Source organism: Ixodes scapularis, unplaced genomic scaffold (genome assembly GCF_016920785.2).
Source record: "Ixodes scapularis isolate PalLabHiFi unplaced genomic scaffold, ASM1692078v2 PGA_scaffold3__209_contigs__length_174095766, whole genome shotgun sequence".
Classification (NCBI taxonomy): Eukaryota; Metazoa; Arthropoda; class Arachnida; order Ixodida; family Ixodidae; genus Ixodes; species Ixodes scapularis.
In genome coordinates, this window is record NW_024609868.1 from 111333540 (window position 1) to 111358331 (window position 24792).

Genomic DNA, 24792 nt, shown 5'->3' on the forward strand with positions numbered 1-24792 from the left:
AGGAAGTTGACCTATTAGACCGAAATCCGTTTTGAATATGGCGAATAATGCTGTACTTAATCAAACATTCGGGAACGTGATTTCCAATTATTTTATAAAAAAAAACATTTAATTACATTTAATGATAATTACATTAGTTTCTCCTGTATTGGTGGCAGCGTTTACTATGTTCTTCTGAACGAAACAAAGCAAAAATGTTCTATATTTGTAGCATGTATGTTGGCTAGCGTTATTTAATGCTTCTGTCCTTGATTCAACGTTTCTGGAACTTCTCTCCCCGTAAGACGTTGTAGGAATACCACAAATTGTTTGCGAATGTATTCAAAGCTAGAGTTTCGAAGCCATCAGTTCTACGAGGTGAAAAAAAGAAAACGCGAATTAAACTGTCATTTGGCGCGAAGCCAGAACAGCTCGCCGTTGGCTCCGAGTCGGCTGACACGTGTTCCAAGCTTTTTTTACTCACGAATGCTGCATTTTCTTAAGCAATTTCGTTATCAACATATATTTTAAGTGCAAGTGGTCAGCACAGACCTTACTCCAAAAACAAATTTGTACAGAAGTTTATTTGTTTGTTTTTTGCGCGTTATTAGGAAGATAAGCCGTACAGGCTGGCTAGAACTAGTTCAGTGATTTATTTAAATCCGGCGAAAAGGGTTGCCCGTGCGCATTTCCGGTTAAGGCTCAAAGCGGCGGCAATTTGTTTTTGTGTCAGTAAGTGGTGTCATCAAGATCTCATTTTCTTCCTTTTCTCAAGACCTCGTCTTTCAGTCACTAAGAGAACGTCGTTCAACCTTTAACGACGTCTCAAACCACGACTCAGAGATGGCCAGATATAATACTTTAAGAAAATGCGAAAGGGTGTTTACCTAAACCATTTCAAGACAAAAACATTCAATCCCTGCGACCGCAAAAAAAAAAAAAAAAATAGGAAAAAAAGAAAAAAAGAGAGATGGCCTATGTTTTTAAACTTCCTTTTACGGCACTTCAGGACAAATTTCACAAATAATAATAATAATAATAGACAAACCTACTGCATTGTCAGGTTGTATTTTTGGCTGAGCGACGTGGTGAGGATGGTATTAGGTTTGAACGTGTTCGTGAATCTCCACTGGTGATATCTATTGGGTGTCTAGAAGCTAATCACAACCTGATAGAGTCATTGCAGAGTAGAAAATACAATTAGAGCATACTTTCTTAATGTTGCAAAGCTTGAATTTTCCAAGGTTAAAAATGAAAAACTTTCAAACAAATCGGGTGAATGTATCTCGTTCATAAGGCACGTAATAGACAAAACGCATAAAATTATATGCCGGTTTCCTTACTTAGGCCGTGCAACAAGGTTGAGGACCCTTTTTATTTAGACATCTAATGTCGCATTTTGAAGATAAATATAATTTGTCAGAAAGCCAACAGGGTTTCAGACATGGCTACTCTACAGTAACCAAACTCCTTCTGCCTGGGGCTCTAAACTCGTAAAACACAAAGTTGGGGCCCAAATACACGAAGCGCATCGATTGGACTATATCAACGATGACTTCGCGCTTTTGTCGTCGTACTCCAATCGAAACTTTCGGCTCCAATTTTTTATTTGATGAGTTTAGGGCCACACAGTGAATTACCTTGCGGAGGTTGCTCATAAAGGGGCGAGGGTGGGGGCAGAGGGGCGTAGTCTGAGATTTAGCGAAGACATTCAACTGCGTGTCGCAGCTGAAACAGGTATAGTAAATAAAGAAAGATGCTGGGAAACGAGAAACTACGTTTCAGGGTTACTATGGATGTCATTCACCAGTTCGCCTACGTTTTTTACCTTTTTGGCTAGATTCCTATTTAAGCAATCGTCACCAGTTTGTCGAAGTGGTTGGTGTTTGCTCCACAACTAAGTACCGTCATTACTGACGTTCCCCAGGAATCGTTGCTGGGCCTCTCCTTCCACTTTGGAACGAAGGTAGGAGGCAATTCATTTCCACATGTTTGCAAATGATTGGGTTCTTTTTTTTTAAAAAAAAAAGGTATTTTGCCACTAAAATTGTTTTCAATAAGTTTCTGTGCACAATTTCACCAACTAGCCAAACTACAAGTTCTTCTCAACGGTGTAAGGACTATATTATTCAACAACTCAAAATGCTTAACAATAAAAATAACCAGCAAAACGACCCCCTTAGTATTTAACTTCTGTATAGATTACGTTCCACTACACAGTGTAGCTGCATGGAACAGTCATATATCCTCGATCGTTGAGAAAGCGTCGGCAAACCTCTGATCACCAAAAAGACAACTGGAGCACTGCACATCCTCAACCAAGCTTGACATTTATACTGCATTAGTCGACCTATTTTAGAGTATGTGGGCGTTCCGCGGACCCCGCAAAAAAATAAAAAAATAAAAAGGCGAATAATAAACAACTCAACGGAGTGTAAAAGAAGTCTTGGCGTTGTATTTCTAACGGATATAGAAGATTGAGCTCCATCACGAGATTTTATCATCAATCTAAAATTGACCTGTCAATTCGTCGCGGGACTAATTGGCTCAAACTCTCATATACTATTGTTCATGACTCATCCCGTTTGCCCTTTCACAGATTTATACAATTGAATACCTTATAAAATACACATAAGACAAATATGCAAACACGTTTTTCGTGCTGAACTGCCGTAACGAGTGCCTAAAAAATGATTTTTCATGCGAACCTTTAACGAAGGGAACAGTCTTGCCGCTAACATTACGAGCACCTCGTCCCTTCGAGAATTCTCGAGAGCGCTTATGCGTTACTTCTCAAGTTCATTTCTGACAGTTTAGTTTTTCTTGTTTATTTCATTTATGTATTTTTTTTTAATTTCTTGTTGTGTATATTCCAGTTGCCCATGACCCTTCTGATTTGGAAGCCAAATGACAGCCGGCTGTACCTGTAACGACACTAACTATTTTCAACAAGGTAAGAATAGTTTTTTATTTGGTGTAATTAGGTTCGATAAATAAAAGCTGATATGAAAGTCAATATTTAAAAAAAAAACTGTAATTTAACCACTGAAGAAAGATAAGTAAACAGGCGAGCTGGTTGATGTTACAGATATTTGAAAAACAAACCGGAGACGACGGACCAAGAAGAGGACAAACAGAAAACGTCTCAAAACGCAGCTACTAAACCTCATTGACACAACCGTTTATATATCATCTCTTACACACACGTCTCCCGGAATTTGCACACGTCTTTGTGACCTTCGACCATAGTACAACGCGTTATGACGTCAATTCAAAGCAACGACCTCATCTCACACTCAACACAACACATACGTCTCCGGGGATGTGCACCCGTCCTTATAACCTTCAACCGCGGTAGTGATGTCCTCTCGCACGCAACTATGGTACCTGCAAGAATTCAAAGCAAAGCGACCTCCCCAAAGCGCACCCTCGTGCATCCGTTCACAGGTCCCACACTGCCGCCTGACGAGGCAACGAACATTCCCATCGCCACGCACGCACGCTACAACACCAAAAACGTTCGGGTCGCTCCACCTAGTCTTATAGTGTTATCGACGGTTGACTGATACAATTTCCTACAGACACAATACTAATTGTTTCCTTCAATGTTTTTTTTTTTTTTTTTCATAATTTCTTTCTTTGCTTAACACCACACTTTTCCCCCAATCACTTTGTAAAACTGCTTTCGTGAAAAAAAAAAAAAAAGCGATGAATTATTTGGCAGCTCTATTGATAAGAGTTTTCCGTTCAAGTAACATACCATTGTTTTCGGAAAGTATGTGGAAAGAGAATCAATTTAACGCTTTACTTTTTTTTAAATCCCGAGAACATTCGTGAAAATGATGTATCACTTGAATAACGAGAGTGCACTGATGATGTCACCCGCATGGGAGACGAAACGTCTACTTATTAATTGTTGACATCGTTATATAAGTCACAGGTATTTGCTTTGTAAAGCAAGAGTAATCTTATTACTTTTGGAAGCACCAGAACTACTTGTAACCGCAGCTATTTTCCTTCCCCTTTCTAATGCCGTCCCTTGTTCGTACCACTTTCTTACTAGAAATCATCGAACAAAGGACGGTTTGGTCAAATTGGTGAAGTAAGAGGAAAAGTAGTTTCAATTCGGTGATTCCAGTTCAATCTTACACAGTACAAAGACCCGTTTTCCAACCCGTGTATAACTTTGCCTTTTCGAAAATCTGAAGTAATCAGAAAAGTCACGGTTACTTTCTCACGTAACGACCACTTACTTTTCTTCTCAAGTAATCAAATAATATAATTGAATACTCTTTAACCGAGTGTCACTGTAATATAATCGGTTACTCTTTTCGAATGACGTCTACAAGGCTGAGTATAGACAACAACAAAAATATTACCACTTTATATGGATTTTGCAGGTGAACTTGTGATGGACATGCCCTAGAGGCTATTTGACAAGATCCTTCTGGTTCTTTGACGAATGACCTTGATCGGTATATGTTATTCGAGATGAGTGACACAGCTTGGTCAACATTTTCGAGAAGTATGTGCTGGTTTCGATATATTCTACCGGTCAATAATAAGCAAGACTTGTGTAATGATGGTTCAACCCGGGTTCCGAGGGAAACGACATTCGCAGTAACCTGGCCGTTTTGTTTTTGTTTTGTTTCTCATGCGATGGGGCCCTTTCCACGTAGACCCTGCCCTGGCCACGGGTTTGTGGTGCATGTTTTTCTTTTAGCGGCGGTGGTCGTTATGTGTGTGTGTGCTTCCTGCGGGGCCTATCCGATTTCGGCAGAGGAGCCGTGGCGGCAGGAACTGACAGTGGAGCGGTCTCTACGCTATAAATACAGAACAAACAAGGAAAAAGGTACCAAACGCCGCGTTTTTCTCCCTTCTACTGACGCGCCACCAACTGGATACGAGAAAAAGAGAGGAACGAGACGTTTTTTTTTTTTTTGTGTGTTATATTTGTTTTTTTCTCATTCTCCACGCGGACGGGAAAAAAAGTTTCGCCCTCCCGCCTCATCTTCTTTCGGTTTCGTTTTTCGAGCACGTCGCACGCGGTGTATAATAAACGTCGTTGTATTAATTGAGCTTCAACGGTAGCGAAGGACACGAATTTCATTCCATATCCCAGTCCAACCACGCATAATATCTCGGTTGCATTGACGTTTTTACCACTAATTTTGTCAAACGAGTAAACGAAACCGTTAGAAACAGCGAAGTTCCGGAGCGGTGCCAGCAGAGCTACGTACACTGGGCTAAGATGGCCGCCTCCGGATTGCGGAACGATGTGCCACCGTTGACAGTGTTATGGAAACCGCGGAAACTGCGTCCAGGAAAGGCAGGTTTTGCTGCCGGGTGTCTGTGTGCCTTTTGTGCTGTGTTCGGTTCTGTTTTCCGATGCCGAGTGCCAATGGGCAATAAACGTGGTTTTGTATTTCTGCGTGTCGGAAACATAGCTGCTAAATCGCGATTGCAGTGTTCTACGTTGTGAACGTACACCGGAATTTTCACCAATGTGACCGTTTGTTTGAGTATCTGTGGTGTAACAGCAAGATGAGATGACGTAAAAAATCGGGTACTGATGCCGCTGTTCAGGCCGTGATCAGAAGTGGCGGGGTGTTGCCGATTGATATTCTGCTTTCCATTAAAGAGTTTAAGACTGCTTGAGAGATTCCGGCGCAGTGGACTTTATTTATATCTGTGACGCCATCTATCTGAAATATCAGGTGTTTAGAAAAAGTGTATTGACATCAATTCAATGGAACTGGACACATACATAATATACACACTGGTCTTCAAGCTTGTGTACAGTTATTGGACCCTTCGATACAATGGGCAGACTTTACACAGGAACTGAACGCAGTATCTTATCCCTCACGCCAAAATAGAATATCAAAACACTGATTCAGGAAAAAAAGAAAAATACGTGAGGAGAGATAAAAACGTCAAACTCGGGTGCCATTGAAGTAAAGGTCCTATCACACCAAGGGAAGTGGCGGGAAAGAAAGAAGGATTCGGCCATTGGCCAACCGGGCGTAGAGGCAGGACCGTCATCTCAAGAACTAGGAGGGCGAAGCCTCCTCGAGGATAGCGGCGGCCCGTGACGTAGTGCACGATGCCCAGAGTGCGAAAACCAGGTGCACGAGACGCCAAAATGATCGCGCAACGCTGCAAGTCGCAAAAACGTGGGAGTTCCTCTCCACTTCTCCGCAGTTAGGGCACCGGGAACCGGGCACCATGCCCCAACGTTGGAGACGATACCTGGTCGGAAGAACTTCCCATCCTCGACGCCACTCGAGGTCTTTGACGGGTCCAGGGGGACGGCGGGAAACCAAGGAGTCCCACGGAAAAGCGTTTGCCTGTACTCCCTGATCAGCTGTGATCCGCGTCAAGCAGACCTCCTCGACTATACCAGCCGGTGGCTCGTTTCGCACCATGAGGTCTGGTATCATTCTGCATAAATCTTCTTGGAAACTCACCACCGTTTGGTAGAAAGGGGGTGTGATCACAGCGCACGGGTAGAAGTTGCCGAGGGCCCGAGGTACGAGCCTTCGACGCGAGCGAGACAAGAAATATAAGGCCAAACAGCGCGCCGGGCGTTCTGTGTCGTCAAGCACCCCAACGATGGTGCGGAGCGCGAGTACTCGCGACATGGTGTCGATACAAGGCATTCCCTTTCCTCTTAGTGATGCGAGAGACGGAGAACAGCTCTGGTCACGAGCTCCTTGCCCTGGCTCCAGTAACCTAAAAAGGCAGGTCGTTACACGCTGGCAAAATCGCGGTGGAGGGAGGCCGACGTTCGCACGTTAGAAAAGTTGGCCGCAAAAAACTGCTCTCACAAGATACGCTCTGTCACGAAGCGACAACGCAAACGTTTCCGCCATTGCAACTTGGCGTTCGAACGCGGAGTTCATAGTCTCCCAAGTGCATGGCGACACTTCACAACAGTAAAAAAAACACAGCTAGGACACGAACCACGGCTACAGTTTAGATGTCTGCATGTAAGGAGGGAGACGAGCTTCCAAAACAAAGAGCTTGGCTTTTGGAGGTGTTTAGACGCGCTCCCGAAAGAAACCCATACTCTGAGAAAAGCCGTGCAGCGGACTCAAAGCTCTGCGAGTCACGTGAGAACAAACTGATATCGTCGGCGTACACGCTAACTGCGACATCACCGCGGCGAGGTAAAGGAAAGACTCGTATGCGGGCGCGAGACGCAAGGCGACGGAGGAGAGGATCCGTGCTTAGGACATGAAGCAGGGGAGATAAGGGGCAACCCTGCCGCACTCCCCTTGTCACAGAAAAGGGAGCAAGGATCCGCCCATTTACTTGAAGATGGCTTGTTAGCCCACTGTACATAGATCGGAGCAGGGCTATGAAGGTGTCAGGAAACTCAAAAACTTTCAATACTTCAAACAGAAAACAGTGCTCGTCTCGATCGAAGGCCTTGGCCTGATCGAGGGAGACCAAGCACCCTGACAAGTGTGTAAAATTGGCGTATGAAAAGAGATAGCGCGTGAGAGACAATGGCGGGATGTTCCTGCCGGGGACGGAACACGTCTGCGTTGGGCTCACATGGGGAAAAATGTGGCGCAGACGGGAGACCAGCAGCGAAGTCACCAACTTGTAGTCCGCGTTCAAAAGCGTTGAATGCCGCCACGCTGAAGGGTCTGACGGCAAGCCACCTTTATAGGGACGAGCACCACGCGACCACGGTTGAACGATGGGAGAACGGCGCCAGTTTCCAGAATCCCTTTGACCAGCTCGACAAGAGGGGCCCCGAATATCTCCCAAAAAGAAACGTAAACTTCGGCTGGCAAGCCGTCCGGCCCTGGGGCAGACCCAGTCTCCATAGCACGAAGGATCTCGAAAAGTTCATCGCGGTCGGGTGGACGCAGGAGAGGCTGGGCCAAGAACTCTGGGCAAGCATGAATGTCGCCGCAGAACTGGCGAAATTTCTCATCAAACGTTTCGGATGCAAGGTGATCAGAACAAAAAAGTTGTGAAAAGAAATCTCTGAAAAACGTGTATATGTGGTGCGCATCGTTGGAAAAGCCCCCGTCCGCGAGCTGGACATTGTGAATGAAAGGCGGTCCGCCTCCACCAGTTCGCACGGCGCGGAGGCACCGAAGAACCTCTGGGTCATCCATAGGCCGGTCTTGCAGTCGCTACTCGACACCCGTTCGGGAGGACAAGCGTAAAAGACGCTGGTGACGATCACGGAGGACCACCAGGTATCCCGATATCAGGTTTTGCGCGCGCTTGACGCTGCACTGCGCGGATGCGGTTGACAACCTCGCTGAGGGCGTCGGTCGTCCTGCGTCAAAGCATTTTCCCGCTGCTATTGCAAGGAAACGGCAGTCAGCCTTGATCCCATCCGACCGGGTGTGAGACAGGGGAACGACCGTCAGTGACACTCCTATAGATCCTGGCAGGCTCGAAAGGGCTAGGTCATCTCGCAGAAGGAAGACGCCCATTCGCTATTTGTTGCCCCGCGGTTGCGAAAAAACTGGAGACGTCGAGAACAATGGACACTGAGCAATGGTCCGAAATGTAGCCAGCGGCTATCGGAAAAGAAAGCATCGTGCAGGTTTCAATATGAGTAGCTAGGCGAAAAGGAACCTATACCCGATTTAGACAGCTCGACGAAAAGCCTCGCGATCACGTAGACATGTACACCGTGCCATTCAACACCACCCACCATCTCGCACAATGTAGAGCATAAGTATTCGTACAAGCTCACGGGCATTCGAAGTGGGACGTCCGCGTCCAGGGCAACGAACATCTCGAACAGAATCTTCTACACAATGGAAGTCCCCGCAAAGCAAAAAGAAACCGTCGTCGGGAACGTATTCAAAAAGACTACTATAAAAACTGTTAGATGCCGAAGCACGCGCAGGCCCATAAACACTCACTATCGGAAACTTAGCATGACCCACAAAAAAGGAGTATACAAGGACGCGGCCGTCAGGATCACAAAGAGAAAATGCGCCTCTAAAGAAACAAGTACGAAAAATTAAATGCCCACGCCGCATGAGTCCCGAAGGAAAAACCCATCAATGTAACCCTGTTTGGCAGTCAATGTTTTCTAGTGGACCGCTGACTGTGCCTGACTGTACGTCAAGCATGTCTGATTGGCCAACAAGTTACTCTGACCGACAGTCAAACTCCTGTTAGACTCCACTTGTCGGCTTTCTGATGGTTTCCTGGTGGCAGTCGGCTGCCGCGAAATGCCATCAAGATATCTTGGTGGCGATTCTGATTGTACATCGATTGTCTCTGACTGTACGTCAAAAAGCTTTGACGTGCAGACAGACGTACGGTCAAAGGACGTAAAGTTCGTTCGGATACCACTATTTCGTCGAATCTATGAATACGAAAAATAATCTATGCACAAGAAAACGATTTCGGGACGTGAGCCCATAAAACCGCTGATGTTAGAGATATTACACGCAGCCGACCGACAACCTTGATCAGATACCCGCCGAAACGCCGAACACGCCACTTCGCTTCGCCCATAGAGGCTGCGCCGACCTTTCATGAACGATCGCTCTCGACTCGTTTTGTTTGTCCGCTTGCTCCAACCTGTCGATCCTACCCGGGCTCTAAAATGTCTTATGTTTTAGTAGGATTTCCACTCGACAAGACCCAGCCTATTGTGAGTTCCGACGATGTAAGGTACTTTAGCGGTGTAGTTGAAGACGACAAGGTGTACCAGGTCAACTGGGCCGGAGACGTGCGAACAAAAGGATCGTTCTACGACGCGAAAGTACTCTACATGGCAAGTGAGTAGAACTGAAGTACGACGAGTGATGTACGAGCGCTTTGCATAACATGCTGAAGGCTTAACTGCATTTGCAGCCGAAGCATCTCGTATAAAACGAATGGTCAAATCGAAATTCCAGAGTGACGGAATAGCATGGGGGTTAAGGTGTCCGATTTGTACGCAAGTGGTTGCGGGTTCGATCCGCGGTGGTCCTGCTTTTTTTTTTCCTTTGTTTTTTCTCGAACATTTTGTTTTATCGAGGCATTTGGCGATATTTATGAGTGCGTATAGCTTTACTCTTATATAAATGCTGCCCTTGTTGATAAAATTCCCTTGGCAGTGGTAGTCAGACGTCATCTGATGGACCATCAGATGGCGTCTGATGTTCCATCACGTTCCGCCAAGGCTGCTGACTGGCAGTCAGTGTCCCAAATTACGTATCTTGATGGAATTTTCAATAGGGGTTTAACACAGTAAAAGAAAAGTAACATGGCATAGAAAATCTCGTCTTTAGCTCAGCTACATCTCGTGCGGAAAAAAAAAATTGTTGCCTGAAGAAAAAGCAGATCGCAATGTTTCGCCTGGGCAAAGTGCACAACCTTGCGTTGTTTGTTCGGGGAGCGAAAACCCTGAACATTCAGGGTAATCACGTGCAGGCCCATTAAAATAAAATATAAAGACAAAACAGCATGGTCACGGGATAGGCTAAAACGTGAGTCATAAGGCTCGGAACGCTTTTTTTTTTATTGCCGGTGGGCGCGATGGGCCCGTCCGAGCTGCTGTTAGTGCTCGGAAAAGTTCGCTTCGCGTCACCACGGTCAGCCGCCCCGTCCTCGCCTTCGTCAGGAGAAGAAAACTTGGACGACTCACGTTATGTTGACTGCGATAACTCAGAACGGGTGGAAGGCTCTCGTTGGCCTGGGATTAGGTCCGTGTCGTCGGAAATGACCAGACGACCGGGGCTATGACTCGAGTCGGCCACGTCACTCTCCTGGGAATCGAGATCGTCGGGAGACGCTGCAGCGTCATCTTGCGTCAAAGCGACGGGGAGCGCCGCGGCAGCGACTTGCGCTGGGGCGATGATGGGCGTCGCGGCGGTGACTTGCGCTGGAACGAGGGGGGGCTTCGATGCAGCGACTTGCGTTTTGACGATGGCTTGCACAGGGGTTTTCATAGAAAACACATCGAGTGACTTGACAGCGGTAGAGGTTACTGAGAAAAACTCACTCAATGAATCACCGGAGGGCATGTCACTTGGGACCAGTGGACGATCCCGCGGACGGATGGAGTGGTCGAAATTGTCATTGAGCTCCTCAGAAACAGGGGGGCTCTTTCCTGCAGCGGCCTGCGATGGGTTGTGGGGTCGAGGCGCTCCCGCTGGGTGGGCCACGGCGGCGCCAGACCTACGCTGCGTACAGTCCGCTGTTGTGTGGGCGTGACCACCGCAAACAAGGGGCGGTGCAGCCCGCTGTTGAATGGCCGAAAACGGCGTAACGTTCACAGCGTGCGGTCTTGCTGGCTTTCCCGATGTGCCCTTCCTGTCCGCGCCGGCTGCAGACACGTCGCAGGTCACGATAATCCACCATTACTCGGTGCCCTTGGATGGTGATGAAGTTTGATATCGGCTTCGTTATTTCCACTTTGACTACCCTCGTTCCTGTAAGAATGTCAGGACGGTCTCGGTACGACACGTACGTGGTGGACTTTACTTTTCCGTATGGGGCGATGGCTTGCACGACGGCTTCCTCCGTGGCATATGGTGGGAGGCGATAAATGGAGACATGAAGGACGTGGACGCCGACTGCTTCGAGTGGCACCGCAACGTCACGGAGCACCAAGTTCCCTTGGGCTACAGTGCGGTTCGCTGCACCGATGCTGGTCACCGACGACATAAACCTTGTTCCACCTTAGTGTTGCAGGAACTTCAAACTCCTGGAACTGGCGGTTACTTGGAAAGCGTCCATGATCTCGTCGACGGCGGTGTCGGCAGTGACGCTGAACGAGAAACACATACTCTTGGCTTGTATAACCATGGACGCCATGGTTGGAAACCCGAGAACCCCGGGGACCACGAACAAACGAGTTCCTGGGGACGCAACAGGGGGCAACGGTCTGAGCAAGACGGACTGGGCGAAACAGCGAGGTGGCAAGACAACGAGACAGCGAAACATCTTGATCTTAGTCAAAAGGCCGACATCTATGCCCTGCTTTCAAAATTATTCAAACAAATTCAAACAAATTCTAACTGCTTCAAAGATGGCGCTGCGACATCCTTGTTTGTGGACACAACAGGAGGGCACTCAGAATGTGATGCATCTAGATTTCAGTGACGCATCAACTTACTCGAAGCATTCGTCATCAATCTAAGCGCCTCTGATGTAGCACTCGCATTCGTATTCTCAAATTCACTGATCTGCAAAAGTTTCTCAACTTAATTGATGTCTTTTGGACTTTTTTTTTTTTATCCAAAATGTTTTCTGATGTCACCAGGCTAATGTCAGCTCTGACCCCTGCAACCCTGCCGAACATTAGCGCCTTGAACATGATTGTAAACCTGAGACTGGGGCAGAAAATAAAAACACAACAGAAGGTAGAAAAAGAGGAGGCAACGTCTCAACGATCATGAACTATCGTCCGATGAGCATCGATCTGTAGATAATAAATTTATTGAGACGTTGCCTCTTCTTTTTCTACCTTCTGTTGTGTTCTCTTTTCTACCCCAGTCTTAGGTTTACAATCATGTTCAACTTACACCAGCTCGCCTTCACTCTGACTATTTTTTTCATTAGCGTCTTGTACGGCGAGAAGCTTCGCCATTTCGATAATCAACTCCAAATATTTCAAAACGCGTCTTTTTAACTCATTTTTTGTTTAGAAATACTTTTCGCTAGTTTTGAAGTAAGAGGTTGAACGAACGCCTAATGATTTGATGCTGTGTCGATAACAGATCTGGTAAAGTGTCGGCGAGGGAGAAATTGATATTTTTTCTAAACCAACGGTTCCTGCGATTTTGAACCTCCTCGTCCAGAATTGGGTCGAAACGTAGATGAAGAAGTCTGAATCTTTGAAGCTTGGACCCTTGCATTTTCCACAAAGTGCCGATAGGCGTCACCAAAATTACATAAGGTCTGTTCATCGACCTGTGGATGGTCATTTTCGAACTCTGGTCTGAACCGTAGCTCCTATCGTACAGTAGTCATTGTGACTGTCGTCTGCAATGTCACTTTGTCCCCTCCCCAAAAGCGATTACGCTCGGGGGGAAGGACTGAACCTCTTGAAACATGACGGAAAGTACGTATACTTACAGTTTGGCTTTTAGGATTAAGGGAGGATGCTATGTTAAATCCAAATAAAAGCTATATTTTATTTTGTTGTTTAAATATACAACAGTTCCTGGAGAAACAGCCCCTCAAGTGACGCGCAGGGATGGTGCTAGATGTTTTCGAGCTCACCATAGCATAGCTTCGCACACCAAAAACCTGCCGCATGTCGCACCTTTGACTGCCTTCATGTTGATCTAAAAGCGATTTCTCTACCTGTGAAGCATCATTTCGCGGGCAGAGAAATAGGAACAGAGAGAAATAGCAAAAGCACAAATAGAATCACAAATACTAGGATCGAAGAAATGAAAGCCGTTTACAACTCCCTGTAACGCCGAATTACAGCGCAGCTCTTGTGTAGGAGGGGGAAGGGTACTTAGGGAAGGGTATATCCCTCCTCCTCACTTCGTCATCCTGGCTGCTACTCCGCCACGGGGGTCACGTGACCACAGGGGGGTCACGTGACCTCACGATTACGCCGACGGCGACGGCGACGCCCCTCAAGCTGGAAAGGAACGCCGAAGAGCTGCGCTCTAAAACTAGCTTCGACGTGCTGTGCGGGGAAGAAGACACGTGGCTTAGAACCGCAGTGGAGCGGCTTGCTTTATTGGCGTTCAAATAATGAAGGCATGAGCGTTTACCTTTTATTAAGAGATTAATCCCCTGAGCCGTTGAAAATACTTTCAGAGCTATGACATTAATGAAAAAAAGATAAAAATGCTGAGAATATTATTTATTGCTTAGGTGCTTACCAAGAAAATTCGTACCTTCAGAACGACGGCACTAAAACGCGGAAGCTCGGAGCTCGGAAGTAATAATCGAGTTAGTTGGGTGTTGAATTGATGTTTGTATGTGCAGTGTACGTGTATGCTCTGGCGGAATATGTTCAGCTGTTGCTTGTGGTATGCGTAATGCATACATGCGTTTAGATAAAGTTACCTCAAGCGTAGTGGTGCCGTGAGCGAATAAAAATTTATTCATGGCACATTGGTAGCAGCGCCACCTAGCCTGGCTACTTGCAATAATCTGCTTGACCCTGCCATGTGGTGGCAAACGATCTAACCTTATTGCACGCTTTGCGATATGTTCTGGTCACCGTGTAACAATGAGCCAAGTAGGCTGCTTTGAATTTGATATTTTGAGAGCGGCTTTTGGTTTCGCGAATGGTTTATCACTCTTCCGTGATGCGCGGTGCTGAAGGTGGAATTGTGGCTCGAGGAAGAGCAAAGTTGAGACGTAAAGTGCGCCAAGAAACTGGGTATAGGCTGTCTCCGTTTAACATCGCAGAGCTGACGACGGGAAGACTGAGTGACTCCTTTCGAAACGGGAGTTTCTTTACCTGCAAGGGAAGCTTGCTTCGGAAATAAATACAGTTCCCGGAAAGCTGGTGTTACGCTTTTAGTTACTGCTCCTCTCGCTCCGTACAATAGACGTAGCATCCTTGTTAAACCTTATAGAGCTCGATATGCTCGATTCGGGGCCGCCATGATGAGATGCAGACGACGGAGGAACTTTGCCCCCCTGCTTTCAAGGACTAAAGGTTCTCCTTTTCCGAGGGAACATAAGTTACAAGAGCGTTCCTCCGTTTAGGGAGGACTATATAGAACCTTTTTTCTAAGGCTTACAGCTGCAACGGCTCTCGTTAGAGCTGTAAGCCAAAATCTGTTGCAGCTTGACGGATGTCAATGTCCGCTATTAATCTATTTCCCGTACTTTTGAGGGAACGAACCGGTGCTCTCATAGGGCACCAACCGGTGCCCTTTGAGGACCGATCGTACGGTGATGTTGCATCGCGCTGTATCTCGCGCAAACCAAAACCGATCACGCACAGAACAAACAGCCAGTACCAAACACGTTCTCGCGTACGCGCTGCACAAATTGCTTGGTCGCACCAGCGTGTCTAGTCTAAGCTCGGTAAAGTTCTCCTCTAAGTGTCGCTTCACATTCAAGCACAGCATGATCATGACGTTGACTGCGTTCCCTATTCTAACAACCAGGCTGAGGCCGTGCGCCTACATTACGACAATGTTCTTTTTCACATTTTGGTTTACGCCGTGCAGCAGCCCATGCTTGATCCGGCGTGTGCTTCGGCCGCCCCATTGTTGCGAGAAAAGGCTTATTATCCCCGAGGGCGAACACCAGCTTCGCTGCGGTCGCCACGCTTTGGTTGGGGGAGGTGCACCGTGACATAAATGAAGGATACCGCTTCGCGATCTCGGATCTCGCCCGCTTCCCTGCACCCGTTTCGCCCCGACCGTAGTGTGCAGGATTTGCGATCATGCTGACCTAGTGTTCAGTGCCGCAATGCAAATCCCGAAAAAAACAGGCATCAGCCTTCACCGCCCGAAGACGTCAAGATTAAGAAAAGTATAGACAATAAAGCTAAGGTTGAGAAAGGTTCTGTCAATGTCGGCCGTTCTGTGCCTCAAGCACTTCGAGGACTGAAACATCGTTTACCCGGTGTACAAGGCGCTAAGGAACCCCGATATCAACGTGCTTCTGCCCCTTTCCTAAATTGTTTATCACTTTTACCTGTATAATTAGGCTACAAATAATGAAAGCTAACGGCGGAGGCCATTTCGCTGATGAACCTCCCCGTCCGTTTACCCGTCACAAGGTGACCGTGCGAAGGGTCGGCGAAGCGGTGGCGGCGTAAATGTTTTAAACGCTGAAATAGTGTTCCTTGCATGTTCACGAGTTAGGAGTATATGACACCCCGCTCTAAAGTATATTACACCCCACTCTGTGGGCATTTTAAATGGCATTTCTATCAATGGCTTTTGGGTGGTCGGCAAATTAGCTCGCGACCTGCCTCTGCACCTGTCACTCTTCATGTGATGGTTCGCAGATGCTTGAAAGGTGCTGTATCGGAAGGCCTTTGGAATGCTCCTGGAACAGGGTTGTTTTACATAAATTTATATTCTTTCGGAATTAATGATATAGTTCGTACACGTATGCAGGCATGTCTTATTTTTTAGGACACATATATAATTTCTAAAAATATTTGCGTATGATAACAAGATAAAAGGCCCAATTTCCCCTAGTTGCCTGTATGGGATGTATTGAACTGTCCGAAATATGCACAGCAATATAGTACTCATTTTAAAATATTTATACTTTTTCTTGGCGTTCTTCTTTTATTCCAGTTGTGTGCATTCGGAAAATACATAATTTAGTTTGAATTATCATTTTCAGGTAAAATTGACTCTGTTCCCAAACGACGCAGGTCCCCGAAAGCTTCCTCAGCCTCCAAGTTAACTCCAGCTGGCCTTACTGACAACAGAGGAAAACAGGAGGAACAGCAAGCGTTCGAACGGCTGTCCAGTGGAAGATGCTGCACTAGTCGCAGAAAATGTAGAACCTGTGGAGGGCTCCACATTTTTACCTAAAATACCTAAAGCTAAAATACCAGCTGCTGGTATTTTAGTTTGACAATTTGATTAAATTAATATTTCAATTTTAGATCCTTTAAAACCTAAATTCTCAAGACGTGACAAATAACGGGCTAGACACCTTCATGTTGGTTGTGCATTACTTTAGGTATATTGTAAACAAGTTCACAAATACTATCAGTTGAGTCCATTGAAATACTATTCGGATCCAGCAAAGGTCAAATCTGATCAGTATAAGTAGATATAAATAAATAACTTGCATATGACAGTGTTCCTTTTATCTCTTTAGCTTGTCCCTGTACTTGGGCTGTCTCACTTGTGGTTCTCTCTCCGTTGCCCAGAATATATTTAAAACATGTTGCTTGAGCAGCATGCAGCTTTTCTGGTAAGGCATTTTTCTTTAGAAGCGGAGAAAAAAACACGAATTATTTTACATAACTGCCAGTTCAATAAAACCAACAGCAGCATTGATTGAGTGAGATGTAAATCTATAGTGCTGCTCCTGCGGGTGTGGACACATTTCTTCCTTTTTATATACCAGTTGTGATTCATGCACTGTCTGCCCTGACAGTCATGCCTGAAATGTTGGTTGAAGTTTCGCCTGCAGCTACAGGCCATGCCTCAGTGAAACCACTTATTAAAATCACACTTTCTACAGGAAATGACGTAAAAAGGAAGTAGAAACGACAGCTAACATCGTCACAACCTCCACAAGTCGAGCAGGGCGAGTCGTTAAAACGTTCTGTCTTCGGCGTGACATCCCCACAATTCGCCGTAAAGGGGCGCCACCCAAACTTCTCGGGGATAATAGAGCACCGAGGGAACGGACGACTGAAGTGGAGGAAGAGCTGGTGGCGAGGTGCGCGTTTTCCCCTGCTTGTTTAGGCGCTCTGCTTTATAATTAGGTTTTCTTTTCTACGAATAGCAACATTTTTATTTGAAATGCTTTTGTGCGTCGTTTTGCTCCTGTTTGGTTGCCTGAAGTTTTTCCACCCAGTCTCAGGTATTTTAATAAACATGGTAAACATAGGAGGTTGTGGAAAATTAATAACTCCGAGGTTATGCGTCGCCCACCAAAGTTCCCAAGACCGAGGCCGTCTTGAAAGTAGTCTAGCCCACACATCAGTTCCAGCTGGAAGGAACATTCCACTGGTGGTTTCTTCAAATAAATATGTCTAAGACACAAATGGCGAGCGTCTGCAACCCAGACTAAGCAGTAATCTCTTTATGATTATGTATTTGTGATTCCGGAGTGTTGTTGATGAAACTATAAAAGATTAACAAACGAGAGCCTCTTCTGGTTCAACTCTTGTAACTTCCATCACAGGACGACTCCAGCAATGAGCACTCTTCTCACAGAAGTCATCTGTCTCGAATTCAGTGCACAGAGAAGCACCAAGGCTCTTCTTACGTCACCCATGGATGGCTTCTCCTGCTTGTTCATATATGAAGATTTCTCTGATCTAGTAATTGACTCATCCTCAAACCGAACAACTCTATCTGAATAAGGTGCAATCCCTAAAAGGAGAACAATCACAGCTAGCCACTTCGTCGAGCGTCTTTGTGAACTGAATCAGCATGATTGCCCACCGAATAAGCAAAAAAGAATAATTTTTAATATTGAGCTGAAGGTCGGCCTCTGGTCAAAATAGGTATGTCTATGTATGTATAATGGCTGCGATGTAAAAAGAAACGTTTCAACATACCTTGTTACACAGTGAACAACCATCGCAACTCCGCAAAAAGAACTGGGTGTGAATGATGCCGCTGTCTGGGCCTTCATGTCGATTGGTGCTAGGCATTCCAATCTTGAAAAGGCTTGCTCTGCCTTGAAGCTGCCCGCGCTTAGCAAGAATGCACTTATGCGCCCTGAAGAAGGACTTGGGCAGGTGTGAATTTTTACTGAAAAATTATTCTGTTAATCCCTCCGGTTACTTTCAATCCTAGTCAGTCTTGTGACTCAAAGAGCTTCAGAAGATTATATTGAATGAGCTGTCGGAAGGCAGGTCATAATCTGGGAAAATACAACGACTGTTGCTTGAGGTGGGCCTCCCGTAAACATGATTACAGTTACGGTGAATTGTGTGCTGATGATATAAAATTAACTGCATCCACACCGGTGGCTTATTGAGGAAGACGCTGCATTATCACATTTCAAATTAAAATGAGCAGCACTTACTTTCTTTATCAGATTCCGCTGGAAAAATGCACTTCAGCTGACTTTGACTCGTTTTAAAGCAATGGGACTGCTCTCTTTTGATGGTGTAATGCACTCGTATGTATTATGTTGCCTAGAAACCCCCTCCAGTCGTATCTGGTGTTCATAAAACTACATTTCGTGTATCTGTTTTTTTCTTGAGCACTGGAAAGCTACTTTGATGAAATCTATCATTGAAGCCGGGACGAAATAAGGAGCTCTTTCCTTGCAGTTTGGTAATTTCTGCCAAGATGGTACCATTGCGTTTATGACTGTTGTCGTAGATAGAGGCTGCTCCCAGAGGGGTCATATGGACACCGCTACGTAGCCAAATCAGGAATCCGTGTTATACGGTTTTGTACTTAGGGGTGCGCAACAACTTCTTTAGCTACTGCAAGCACTATAATACAAACCGCGATTGCAATCCCCAAGGACACCTGCTACAGGAACTGCAGCACATCTTCAGCTGCCATGGAATCCGATATTCTTGTTGAAGGGTCCTATAGGCACGTGTAAATAGGCGTGGTCTGGGGTATCGCAAATTTATCGTAAATGGTGGTAAACATGTTGGATGGATGCAGAGTTTCTTATGGTCTCTTAGAAGCACACAGGACAAGCGCAAATTTAGCGCTTGTCCTGTGTGCTTCTTTGTCTTTTTGTCCCATCTCTTTTGCGCTATTTTTAATATGAATGTCCACTACCAACTTGCCCAGCATACCAAGCTTTTACAATACATTTCTTATGATCACCTTGTTGAGAAGCTTGAATGTGCCAACCACGTGTGCTATGCATAAAATTATACAACTTGTGCTATGCAACGAAACTATACAACTTGTGCAAGGAGAGTAAAAAGCACAAGACGTTCCTTTCATTTCCCAGCATGCAGAAAATTAAGAATGATGCTCGGAAAGCTGTCTCGCACTATGCTGCGCTGCTGCCGAGTTTGAAACGCATTTCTGAAGACTAAGAAAGGTACAAGAAAGAACTTGAAAGCTGACCTAATAAGTCGCCCTAAGCGCGTGTTTACATCATGACCGTTGCAAACGCCATTCCTGCAATGGCACAACCTTCAAAATAATATAATGGCTACTGCAAACCAGACTGCTAACAAAGCATATAGTCTTATAACAAACAGCACAAGCAATCTGGAAAAATCTGTGAAGTTTTTTGCGAAGTTTGCCAAGTGCAAACAAATCAATCGCTCTCAATTAGGGTCTCATGAACATCGATGCAATAGAGCCGCATTACGCTTTCAGAATGGAGTAAGCTGGCTGCTGGCACCATACTGCCACAATAGAGTTAACAGGGATATCTCCTTCTGATCTTCTAAAAAAAGTACATAAAAGAAGAGAGAAAGAAGCATGTGCTACGCACACAAAGAAACCTCGCCTTCTGGAGGCAAGAAAGAAAGCTCTCATTAGAACAAGCATATGTGGCTTACTATGAGGAGCGATGTGAACAGCCAGACATGCTACCGAGTGTGTATGACCAAACATTCACCATAAAGCTGCATTACCTTTAAGTTGATATTGCACAGCACGACAAAATTAAAATGCTCACCAGAGGACAGTCTAATAATTCAAGATGAAAAATAGAAAGAAACCAAGACTGACAGCATCTCATTTTAAGGACGTATGAAAAAGGCAAAGCGCAACGAATAGTTCGAAACATGTTTCAAGTCTGGTGTGCAACAAAGTACGGTAGGATCAGTACGGCTGTTACTTTACAACTGTGCGTCGAACAGGAAAGCCACACTCTACATAAGTGGGACTCATTCGTGGATATAGAATGCAGCTTTTTAACAGCATTGCCTTATAGATTATTAGGAGCAAATGTCCTTGTACAGGTGAATTGTGCTATTACAAAACAATTCCTGGCCTCCGCTGAAGCTGCAAGAAAAATGCGAAGAAAAGGAGAGGAAACAAATCTAGCACAACAGGTCTAGGTCGTAACCATAGTACTGCTACCAAATACAAGGACAGCCGCATATTACGCGAAACCAGTTTTGTGATTTTGTCGTTTTCACATTCAAGGGCATCGGCATTCAACGTATTCAGGGAGATGATCGCTTGTGGTCAACCGAAATGAAAACTTGTTTTGCTTAAGTTCTACAATGTTCAATAATATTGTGGATAACTCAAAACTTCGCAGTATGACTATATGGAAACGGCTTACTTTCTTGAGGCTAAGAAGGAACGAAACGAAAAAGAAGCTAGACAAAACCAGAAGCACGGGTACACCAAGGAGAAAGCGCTTTCCTACTTCTCACCTTCCCATCCCTCCTAGTTTAGAAACCCAGGGGCCTTCCTCATTATCGAGCTCCGTTAGATCCAGACGCCAGCCACAACATTAGGAGAAGTCATATAGAACCAGGACGCGACTCTCGGCAAAATATTTATTTATATATTTGCAGTCTGCTTGTTTGCCATTATGGAACAAAGAAAAATGGGCGTACTCTCAGAAATCTACTATTTTTCTTTAACTGAGAAGCAGCGAGGCAGGTAATTTAGATCGTTCTTTTTTTTTATGCGTGTGTGTGAAGAAGCAGGTTGGCATTAAGGAGCTTTAGCACAGCGTTCCCGCTGACAAGCGCGGGTTCCTTCCTCCTCTGAAAGCACGGGTTCGTCCGCAGTGAGATGATGCATCGAAGTCGCAGCGCGTACACCTGGCGGAAAAAAAAGATCAGAGACTGGAGCATTTTTGTCGGTAAAGCAACGCTTAATCGAGCTGAATTGTTGTGGAGTGACATAAGATCAAAATGGAGCTTTCACGTTATTTTACCACTTAAGGCTTCTGACTTTCGCAACTGTTTGCTCAGAGTACTTTTCCATTTGGCCATCTTGATGGTGTCTAGAGAAATCTATCGTTGTTTTCGCCGGACTCCTTCACTGGCTGAGAAGGGCAAACAATTTTTTGGGGCTGGTGTAGGTGAAATCGCACAAAAAGGTCGAAGTTTTTGGAGCAGACGTTTCTGAATATCAAGCTCCAAGTAGCGAGGTGAAGCAGTTGGGCCATCTGGGCATAGCCTGTATTTTGAAACTTCCAGGGAATTTGCGGGAAGTGCCTTTTTCATACCAGGATCGGAAGACTAGGGAGTATTTTGCATCAGGTGACTCCGCTGATTTTGAAGAAGAATGTATGGCCCATGAAACTAAATGCTTGACTTTACAGAGTCTTAGAAGGCTACTGGCAGGACTGGTGCAAGTCCACTGTAGTTGCAGCATTCGAGTGTAAGTCGTCACATTTATCGCTGCATACTGCTTTATTGCACCTACACTGATGTGCATATTAAAGTCACCAACAAGCAAGTCGTCGGTGATTGGCTTCACAGCTGTTTTGAAAAGAGCAGGATTCCTAATTTTGGCGGAATCTTCGCGAGTTCTTGGTGAGCAGTAGGCGCATTCAAGAAGGGTGGCTCCTCGGTGAAGGAGCAGCTCCAGGAAGATGGCATTCAAATTCAGATGTTCGAGGTCGTGCCTGCGGTTAGCAAGGAGACTCAAAGAAATGGCCGCAACTATCATCGCAGAAGATTGGGTGGGTAGGCAAATAGACGAGTTCACCATAATACACACCAGGATTAAGCCTGTCTTGGAAGTAGTGCGATATGTCTTAGCCGAGAGTGTTGCTACTGTGGAGCGGAGGTCAACGAGTTTGTTTGCACGCCGACAATTGGTGTCCCATGATGAAAGATGTGCTGAGCCCCGTAAGACACACCGAATGGAATTTGAGGCATCCATCTACAGTGAAAGATTTTACAACACTGGGGTAGCGAAACCTACGTGAGCGTCACAAACAGCATTAGTAAATTCCGGGAGGTGGCACGGCTCAGAGAGCGACATTGTTGTTAATTAAGAGAGGCGTCGATACTGAGAAATAAGCATTCGCATTGGTGGTGGAGACACTATTCACAACAGTTGCACTCCACAGCGACGACATTATTGTACACTAGCTGGGAACAACGGGGACAGGCGGGCGCGGAACGATAAGTATAAGTACATCACCGTCGACGAGAAGATGCAAGACAAAATTCAATTAATACAAGGCCTAATTAGAAGAAAACTGCCGGGTACGAGATCTAGCGCCAGCCCGCCAAACCATGTTTTCTCGTGTAAGACATGTTTTGACGCACAAATCTTTCACGGGGGCACGACACAGCCATGCTGTGCCTAACACGTTTCACAACCCAGATCCTGCTCCTGTTCGTCACCACGGATCTAACCGGGCTGCGTGGGACTACGTTGGACCAACCGTCATGGCCGGAGGAACACGTGCTTCTCTTCCGTTGACGGAACATCTTCAAAAGGAGCTACACTGCCTGCAACCAACGGGACACGATACAGCCATGCTGTACCTAACACACTTCACAATCCAGGTTGGTTACATGAAAAAATAGAATATGCTACCGTTCTAATAACCCCATGCTCTTTGAAGTACCGTGCCCCATCGGCTGCCAATGCGTACTAACCTGATTTCATGGTTTTTGTAACGTGTTCACTGCTGTGCTTAGCAGCCTGCTTTCTCTACCTCACGACACATGTCTCTTGTATTTGGAAGGACTGCTAGCCTCATCAGGAAACGTCAAACTAAATCCTGGGCCACTTACAGGAATCGAAAAATTAGAGCTGATGCTTCAAAAGCTCGCGGCAACAAATGAAGAAAACCAAAAGGAAACTCGGGAAAGGTTGGATTCTATCTCCTCAGGAATCGGCGAACTTATACAAAAGGTTCATGCCCTAGAAATACAAATTCAGGAAATAAGTGAGGTTAAAGAAAGACACAGTTGTTGAGGCAACCGTTAGCGAATTAAGGGCTGATCTTGGTTGCACGCGCGAGAAATTCGATTTCCTCGAGTCCGGAATTGATTACCTAAATAATAGAATGAGGAGGAATAATCTGCTCATCCGGGGCATTCGAGGAAAACATAATAAAACATGGGAACAGTTATCTGTCATTATAATAAAGTTTGTGAAGACACACCTGGGCTTCGAATCCGGTGTGATTGAGCGTGCGCCCCGGGTGGCTGGCAAACGTGATGGCGCAACACGCCATATCGTTGTGCGCTTCCTCGACTATCAAAGTGGAGAGGATGTTCTTCATAATGCTCACAAACAAACAACGTTCCCTTTCTTCGTGTTTCCATTTCGGAAGATTTTACACCACGGACCCGTCTACGTCGTACAAATTACAATTTAGTGAACAATTCAGAGAACGAAACATAAAAGTCAAACTTGTCAACGATGGTAAACAGTTCTGCTATTGTCCCCAGAGTGACGAGGTGATTTGGCTAAGGCAACTTCAGAACAACAATATGACTATGCAATAGGAAGAGGTAACACGTAGCCAAAATAAAGTTGACGTCTCACTCATTCTTGCTAACTTCCTTAGTGTTTTTTTTTTTTTTCAAACAAGATAATCTTGCATCCGTCATCGACGATACCAATGCTAAGATGGTAATAGGAACGGAAATGTGGTTAACACCTGACGTTGAAAATGCAGAGCTTCTTCTGAGTACGCTGTTGCGGGGAGGAGGGGTCCTTCTTGCAGTTAGCAAATCAATTAACGCATATCTCATTCCTGTTGATAGTAACCTCGAAGTGTTGTGGGTTCGGCTATACTTTGCTCACTCATGTCTTATTCTTGGTGCCTGTTATCGCCCTCAGGGAAGAGATAGTGGCTTTTGATTGTTTGAATGCATCGAATATATTAAATGTTCGTACCCAGATTGTTGTATTATGATGGGAGGGGACTTTAACTACCCCGGTGTTAACTGGAAAGAAGGGCGTATGGAAAATGCACGTTCAAACCCAGTATAAGCCTCTAATTTTTTGGGTATAGCAAACATTTTTAACCTTAATCAAATTGTTACTCAGCCTACAGGGAACCTTGTGTTTACGTCGTCTACTCCGAACATTAGGTCAGTTGATGTTCTCGGTAAAATTAGTGACCATAACATTGCTTTTGTTGAAATGACACTCCCGACTGAGTTTAGAGCTACGGCACCAAATATTATATATGATCATTCTAAAGCCGACATGGAAGCTCTTGCTGCCTCCTTTCAAAATTTTGCGTCCAAGTACTTAGAGAAATTTAACAGAAGATCGATCGAGGCAAACTGGAATATGTCGAAAATTGAGTTTAAGAAACTAAAGT